The sequence below is a fragment of the Sinocyclocheilus anshuiensis genome, unplaced genomic scaffold (genome assembly GCF_001515605.1).
Source record: "Sinocyclocheilus anshuiensis isolate Anshui unplaced genomic scaffold, SAMN03320099.WGS_v1.1 scaffold587, whole genome shotgun sequence".
NCBI lineage: Eukaryota > Metazoa > Chordata > Actinopteri > Cypriniformes > Cyprinidae > Sinocyclocheilus > Sinocyclocheilus anshuiensis.
Genome location: NW_015552579.1, coordinates 228206 through 236086, shown reverse-complemented (window position 1 = coordinate 236086; position 7881 = coordinate 228206). Strand labels below are relative to the sequence as shown.

The following is a 7881-nucleotide window of genomic DNA, read 5'->3' as shown; positions in this document are numbered from 1 at the left end:
ACATCTCTTTGGCCAAGCATTCAAATGATGCATCTCATAATCTTTTACTGCAGTTATATCTGATCGAATGCACATTATTATTCTTTAGTTTGGGTTAAACAAATCAATTTTGCTTGGTTGGAACAGCAGCTACGCTAATTATGTTTCTATTTGTTTCTCTGTTTTTTGCCACAGGCTGTAGGATTTACACAAGCTTCAGTCTGGATCCAGAGCACCTGAGAAGAGATGATGCCAACCCCTGAGGACCTCAGATGATGCCAACCCTGAATCAACATACAGAACTACCACATTTTGCTATAAGTTTGATTGCATCATATAATAATTGCTGTTAATAGTGTTCATCGTCTGTTTTATTACGTCTTAAATTGATTTTTCCGTACTGCTGGTTCGTCTGGTCAGAGGAGAACTGGCCCCCCGACTGAGCCTGGTTTCTCCCAAGGTTTTTTCTCCATTCTGTCACCGATGGAGGTTTGGTTCCTTGCCGCTGTCGCCTCTGGCTTGCTTAGTTGGGGACACTTAATTTCCAGCGATACCGTTGACTTGATTGCAAAGATACTATTTAAACTGAGCTGGATGTTGACATCACTGAATTCAATGATGAACTGTCTTTAACTGAAAAATTTGTGTTTACTATTGTCATTTTGCATTATTGACACTATTTTCCTAATTAATGCTGTTCAGTTGCTTTCACACAATCTGTATTGTTAAAAGCGCTAAAAAAAAAATAAAAAAAATAAAAATAAAATATACTACTGTATTTGTCGTAACGGTCTCTTTGGCACCATTCCATTGAGTTTTATATTTTTATTTTCCTCATTTCTTACGAAGGGACTTATTAAATACTTATAGACTTATAGAAGACTTACTGTATTTTTTACTGTATATAGAAAGGGACTTTGCAGAGACTTACTGTATTTTGAAAAACTGGTATAAACTACTGTATTTGTCGTAACTGTCTCTTTGGCGCCATTCCATTGAGTTTTTTTTTTTTTTTTTTTTTCTAATTTCCTACATTTTAATTGACAGGATTTGCCTTACAGCGTGTCTACAATACCACAACAGCTTGAGACGATTGGCAAAACTGTTTACTGTCCGGCATCCACTGTCGATAGTATCACTGATAATGGGTTCTACTTTTGTACTTTCCTTTTGATTTCAAATGCCATTTGGCCCATATTTATTATTTCAGTAATGCTACAGATACAAACTATTACCAGTAAGCCAACCGTGGAAATTGACCCTTCGCTCAACAGGTTTTGGCATCTTTGAAACCAAGTTACTTTCTTAAACAAAACAGAAACACTGATAGATGTGGGTGGACGTGTTAAAGTGAGTGATCTTTGGAGATAATTTATCATTAGATATGGATAAACTGGTTTTAGTGGAAAATGGAATATGAAAATTGTAATAAGAGGATTTCATGTTAATTGTTACAAGGAAACAGTTCCCCCCCACAAAAAAGTTTTGAACTAATTAACTATTATTGCAAAACAACCAGCAGACTGTCTGTGGTTAAATGCATCATTGTGCTTGCTTGCTCAACACGCTTTGTAACATGATGGACAAACTGTTGATAAAAAGATAATGCTGTTGTTGTCGTCTAAAACACACATGCATATTATGCTTACATAGTGAAAAAAAACCTTAAGAAATTCACTGTAAAAAACTTGCTGTTTGTGCTGCTATTCTATTACTACTTTTCACTGGGCATTATAAGATGACTCGTATTTATTTCATATATATTTTAAACAATCAAAAAAAGTAATACTTTTGTAAGAATACATTGTTTTTTTTATTTTCACTGCAAGTATGTTTGGTACATTTTACTTTTTTTTTAATTACAGATATTTTACTATTTGTCTTGTCAATTATCTGACCAGTCATCACCTCAGTTTGGCATATTTAAAAAAACTCAATACATACATTGTATAACAGAATCAAGCACAGAGAACAGTGCTTTCTTTGTTCTGGTTTGACAGCAGTTGATAGAACAGGGTGGGTTGGTTAACATACTTCAGTTTCAATAAAGAATCAAAATGAAGACAGGAATTCTCTCCCACTAGCAATATGCTGTATTCACAAAGCCTGCTTTCATTTTCAAGGCAAATTACAATTATTTGTATCTTTGAATTCATCAGCTATTATTTTTGTTTTTAATCAGTGTTTAGACATGGTGATTGTTTATGAAAAGAATGAAGAAAGTAGTGACATAAGTTATTTTTTTTCCTTCTTCAGAATGTTGTGTTAATGAGATCATCAAATCAGTCATCAAATTTTGGATGAGTCCAGTACCTAAATTACACTGCAAATGTGGCACAGAATGTCTATGCCACCTCTGCAGCGTAAATTAGGCATGAGTTAAGGCTACTCTGTTCCAGCCTAAAATTCAGTGTAAAGATGTAATGCTGCATAAAAGCCAGACTAAATTATGCCTGCTCAGACCCACCTCAGCCCCTAATATTAAATCATAAAGTTATAATCGCTGTGTTAATGCGTTTAAGCCACCTCTGAGCATCATTAAACAGTCTATGTAAAGATTCCTGAATGCCACTTCAGAAGTGCTTCTGTGCCACCTTTGCAGTGTAAATTAGGCATTAGTTAAGGCTGCTCTGTTACTGCTTAAAATTCAGTGTAAAGACGTAATGCTGCTTAAAAGCCAGATTACATTATGCCTGCTCAGACCCACCTCAGCCCCTAATATCAAATCATACTGTTGTAATTGCTGTGTTAATGCATTTAAGCTACCTCTGAGCAGCATTAAACAGTCTGTGCAAAGACACCTAAATACTACTTCAGAGGCGCTTCTGTGCTACCTTTGCCGTGTAAATTTGAAGTCATGCGACTTGGATCTACAAAACTACTGTGTAACATTTATAAAATTATTTGACACTGAGCAATTTAACACATTGATGTTCAAAAGCGTTGGATTCCTCTGCGCTGAATCACAACATCAAATATGATTTATTGCTTGTTTAGGCAACTGGAAAGAGTTCAATGCATGTTCTGAATAATATCTTATCTCTGATTGTAGAATAGGTGTTTCGCAATTGCCACGTTTTGAAAAGATAAGGAAGTGGTTGATCCGACTGGTTCCTGTGCAGTTGGTTTTGGTTTCTGCGCAGTGATGTCAGGAGATTATCATTGTGTGTCAAAAAAAGTTTTTCTAGTACTTTCAGCATTTTATTTTTCACCCATTCTTATATCCTTGTCTCATGGCTTATGTATCATGATGAGTTGAAAAGCATGCGGTTCCTGAAGGCTTGAAATTCAATACATATCTGACATAAATATGTAATCATGAGCATGCAGTGCCTCTCAAAAAAGCATCCTTGTTAATGGCTGTGTTTCAGCTATTTTCATAATAGGTATTTATTACATGGCGTGCAAGAATGTTTTTTTATGGCCTACATTCTCTAAATGTTAACAGATGGACCTGTCTAGTTTGTCTAATTTTCATGTTTACACTGAAACCCTTGTTTAAGTCCTCAGGTATTTAAAATTATGCACTTGCACTCAAACGAAACAACTAGGCGCAGTCTTTTAATTGATGGCCTGTGCTTTTTTATGTAGCTCAGTGGAAACAGTGCTGTAATGAGCTCATGAAGATTGAGGAACCATCTCCAAAGAAAATGGTGGCGGTGACAAAACAAGGCTCCCTGTATCATGAAATGGGTAAGAGCATTGTGGGAAGTCAATAAGTGAGTAAGACACATTTATGTTCTAGACAAGGTTCTTTATTGTCTCTTGGAGGGTTATTACAGTTAAATACAAGAAAAACTAAAACTATTTTGATATGTAGTGTCTGGACCAATGTACCTCTATTATGATTGAAAGAGTCCTTATGTATTTCATGCTTAAACATGTTCTTTGTCTACATTTTTTTATACAGTTACGCCACCTTCCACCCAGACCAGAAACCATCTGCTATCCCTGAACAGACCGGTTTCTTCTGAGATCCAAAGCCTGCTGTCCACCTATTATAATGACAGGTGATACAGATTCAGACAACTGTTACACAAGCATGTAAACACATACACACACACACACACACAAAACAATGCCTGGATGGCAAATGCCCTCATATACACTTTGAATGCATGTGTGTTGCAGAACGACATCTACTAGGACACGTACCAAATACCCTCAAATCAGATTGAACACATTGTGATGGTACACAATGTACCTGAGATGCCTGGATAGATTCTAGGCATCCACATTAGTTTTAATGCCGGGGAGTGGCTTCCCAACCTCTGAAATCCTCTGAATTAGTTAACCTTTGCATTGAAAGAATATTATAATTTCAATGAAAGCAATACAGAGGCATGTTAATGCATTCAATCGTGTTCACACATGCCATAATAGTGTAGGTGTGGTGTCACTGTCACACATGCCAAACTCTGCGACACATCTATCAGCAAATTCTGATTAATCTGCAACTTATTTAAATGTAGTGATGAGACACGGCAGTTTTACGGCTATATCCTCATACTTGATAAGACAGCTGCGAACAAACAAGTCCGACTTGGACTACTTACATGAAATATTGACAAGTGAACTTTGCTGGGATGTGTGTTTTAGTAAGTCATGTATAAGCTACGAATTATAAAGTGTTCACTGGTATTGAGAAGAAAGGATACCTGTATGTTTGGGTCGAGGGGTAAGTTTGTATAGTCTAAAAATGCCCTGTTTGCCCTACTTCGACATCACAGCTCAGGAGTCACTATAGAGAAAGTCTTGGGAGAAAATGACTTGCAGTAGTATATTAAGCCCATGTCCCACATCAGAAAAATATATTTTTAGAAACATTGTTTTTTGTTATTTTCTTATTTTGTTTTATATTTTATTTTATTTAATTTTAAAGCCTCTTTTTGTATGATGTGGGAGTGGTGGTGTGTTTATTGAAGGCCTTATCAAATTACATTATTAACATTGATGGAGAAACAAGTGTTAAGTGCTGCCTTTTCATTGGTGTTTTTTTATGTTATTGTTGTTGAATATAAATAATTGAATACAGAATCTGAAATCACTCACCCAGCGTGCTACACCCAGTCGATTGTGTAGAAAATAGTTTGTTTTGTTTTAGTTGTGACATTTGTTATGATTTCTGACAGGCAGTTCACTCTCCTGTGATGTGACCCTGTTCCCCTCACACACACACACACACACACACACACACACACACACGACGCATTGCACAAATTTGAACATCTGGGTTGTGCTGTTCTGTTGTAAATAAATCTTAACCAATGATTCCTAATTGCATCTACTTCCGGAAGGCCAAATAAAGTGCTTTTGCTTTCGCACTGAAACACACAGCGTCTCCCTGACATGACTGCATCAACACTACTGCGTTCCTGAAACCACGCCTTCTTTCTTTGCGTGCACATTTGGGCGGCATTATGCTAAGATTTTCACATAGTGATGTAGATATGTGGGGGTGTGTTAGAACTAGTCGTTTTAGGTAGGCGTGGCTGACTCTTAACTTTTATAAAGAATATCTCTTTGGATTTGAGACTTTAGTCTTTGCAACTTTACAGATCGTCTTTATGCACCAAGAGCTTGTAACACTCCAAAGAGAAAGGAAAACTTGAAATCGCATCATATGACCCCTTTAATGAATCAAAGATTCATTTTTTTTTCATTGTTTGCAGTATTTCAAGGTTACAAATAATACATTAGTAACCGAGAAAGACAGATTGGACCCAAGATGTTTGTTCTCAAATCATAACATGGATAACATGATTATCAGGTTTTCCATATTAATTTCAGTGCTGCTGCCGGTAAATCAAAAGAGGGACATACCAAATACTAAAACCTTCCCAAATCCATGTTTATTTTTCAGTTCAGCTGAAATTCTTATGCTGATAATAGAATTAATTAGCAATGGAAAAGAAAAGAAGAAGAAGAAGAAGAAGAAGAAGAAGAAAAAGAAAAAAAAGCATTTCCACTAATGGTCATGGACTTAGCTTGCATGCATTAGTTTCCTTTTTCCTTTTTCTCTTCTGACACAAACACCACCTGATAAACAGTGTTCCATTGTGCCTACAACAGTCTGTGGTTACCTTGTGCCGGTTCGGTCCTGTCATTCTATTGACAAGCATTTCTCCTTGAGGGTAGACCGAGAAGACGGAGTGGAATCAGGGAGTGTGAATTCTCAGCCGAGCACTGTGGCGTCTGTATTGTGCCGGTGCAGATGGGTCACATTCCCTAGGGCCACCACCTGCTGGTTTCTGTTAATGACTAGTGCAGTGTGTGGGTGTTTGTGGTTGTGTGTAGGTGTTTGTACACATGCCTACACATGTGTCTAAATCCACCCGGAAAAGCTGTGTACATGTGCCGTGGCATGAGGAAGTTGCAGATAAATATGACATGACCATGTATTTTTCGAGCGTACGTGATCTGAGACAGGAGTTGGTATGAATGTTTCTGAGCTATGAAAAAGCACAATTTTGTCAGTTTGTGTTATTGTGACAAGGATATTTTATAATGCTACATAAGATTTCTATTTTAAATAAATTGAATAGAATAAATACATTTATGCAAAACTATTAAGCAGCACTACTGTTTTCAACATTGATAAGAAATATTTCTTGAGTAGCAAATCAGCATATTAGAATGTTTCTGAAGGTTCCTGTGACAGGAATAATGGCTGCTGAAAATTCAGCTTTGCCATCATAGAAATGAATGACATTTTAAAATGTATCAGAATAGAAAAGTTATTTTAAATTGTAATATTATTACTGTTTTAATTGTGTTTTTGATCAAATAAATGCAACATAATTCGACTTATTTCAAAAACATTAAAAAAATCTTACCGACCCCAAACATTTGGACTGTAGTGCATATAGGCAGCAACAATGGGCATAATTTTCAATTAATTGGATGATATTTTTTATCATATATATATATATATATATATATATATATATAGACTGAATATATTGAATATAACATGTTTTTTTATTATTTACAGTAAATACAATTTTTACCAAAATCTTACTTGTAAATTTACAACTTTTTTTATGTGGCCTGTGCTGTAAATGTAATCCATTTCACTTCCGTGATGTTTTTTCCCCCAAGTGAAACAGGATATTCAAGAAGAAAAAGTGGTGGTTTGGAATTTTTTTTATCCACCAAGAATTGATTGGATTATTTAAAGGATGTTACATTACAGAATGGAATTGCAAAAACAATTGTATTTCTTCAGAATAACATGCACTGAAAAATAATTTGTAATGCCAGGGACTTTTATTAAGAATGTAAACAGGGTCAAGTTTGATTTAATCTTAACTTTAATGCTCTTTTTCCAACGTGATCTCATGATAATTCGTATGTATTTTACGTAAAATGTGGTTCTATAAAACGTACATTTACTTACGTTTTTACAGGCACTAAAACGTACAATACTGACGTATTTTCCGCATCTAAACGTACAAATACTTACGTATTTTCAGAATTGAAACGTACAAAACTGACGTATTGACGACACCTAAAAAAGAATCCTTATGAATATTGAAATCGCGGAATTAATTGTATTAGTTTTTAGTTGTCATATGAATTACCTTGTTTTCAATTGCATTATTAAATTGTTTAACGTTACTCATTTACTTATGAAATGATAACATTTCGTTTTGTTGTGATTTCTGCTGCCAGCTCGTTTCCAAGAATATGCCTACATAATGTTAAACACTTCACTTTAAACCTTAAAATAAATAAATTTTCTGCAATCGTTTAACCTTTACTTGTCATGTAATATTTACTTTGATTGCCATAGGCCACAAAAGGCCACGTTTTCTCCGACATGCTGTGACTGACAATAGAACTATAAAATACACCAAAAACGCAACATAATTACGAAATGAAACAATTTTATTAGTGCGC

General features: G+C 35.3%; 1 pseudogene; it reads left to right on the top strand.

The window, feature by feature from the left end:
* The window catches only part of LOC107665216 (rhotekin-like), a 16964-nt pseudogene extending 12971 nt beyond the window's left edge, over window positions 1-3993 (top strand).
* Window positions 3994-7881: the final 3888 nt, after the last annotated feature.